Consider the following 1,020-nt stretch of genomic DNA (forward strand, 5'->3'; position numbering starts at 1 on the left):
TACTCTGCTTGCTAATATACTATCTATTTGATACGTATACTTGCGTAGCAAAATCTTAAGTTTGGGGGTGTGATAAGTCTATTATATAGAGTTATTTTGACATATTTTGGGGGCTTAAGTAGCTAGATCTTTGAGATTTTAGGTTCAGATTTTAGCGTTTTAGGTGTTTTTCTAGTTTAAGTTTGATTACTTGTTAAGTGGCTAATTTAAGTTATTTTAGTTAAATTTTATGTTGTTTTTTTAAAATTACTTTAAGAGTAGTTATTGCTAATTTCTCTTATGGCTTTTGTAGGAAATTGATGAAAAAGGCTCATTTGATGAAAATCAGTGCAAGTATGGCGATGACTTCATTTGTATATGTTTTAGTATTTTGACTATATCTCTCTCTAAACAACTCCAAATGAGGTGATTCTTGGGCCAATATAATTCTAAGAAGAAAGGATACAATGTTTATTTTTATCAATTCATCCAGTTCTGATTGGATCATGGTCAAAATATTTGTCAAAATCGGAGTACTGTAGTAGTATGCAAGGACTGAATATGATACAGTATTTGGAGCATATCTTTCAATCCATAGTCCAATTGATGTGATTCTGGATCCATTGGAAAGTTAAGAGATAGGGATAAAACTTTTATGTTTACTACTTTTCCCAGTTCGGAACATGTCAGGGTGAAACTCACGTTTGAATTTGATAGGCTGCCACAGCGCTGGGAGAACAAGGCTGCACCGTCGATGAAAGGAAGCAGACATACAAAATTTCCAGAGAGCTCAGCGCTGCAGCCCTGAAGAAGTAGCGCCGCAGCGCTAGGCAACTTTCCAAATATAAAAGAAGTTGACAGGATTTTGGAAATTAAGTTATTTGGAACCTATTTAAGAGACCTTTTTCAGAGATTTTGAAGAGGAGGAAGCAAGCAACTATTCTGGAGATTTGGAGCTAAGAACAAAGCAAGGAAACAAGAGAATTATAGGGAGAATCAAGATCACAAAGCTCTAATTATTAGTTTTCTCTCTTACTTTTG

Source organism: Theobroma umbraticum, unplaced genomic scaffold (assembly GCF_002168275.2).
Source record: "Theobroma umbraticum cultivar Fairchild unplaced genomic scaffold, ASM216827v3 scaffold_25.0, whole genome shotgun sequence".
NCBI lineage: Eukaryota > Viridiplantae > Streptophyta > Magnoliopsida > Malvales > Malvaceae > Theobroma > Theobroma umbraticum.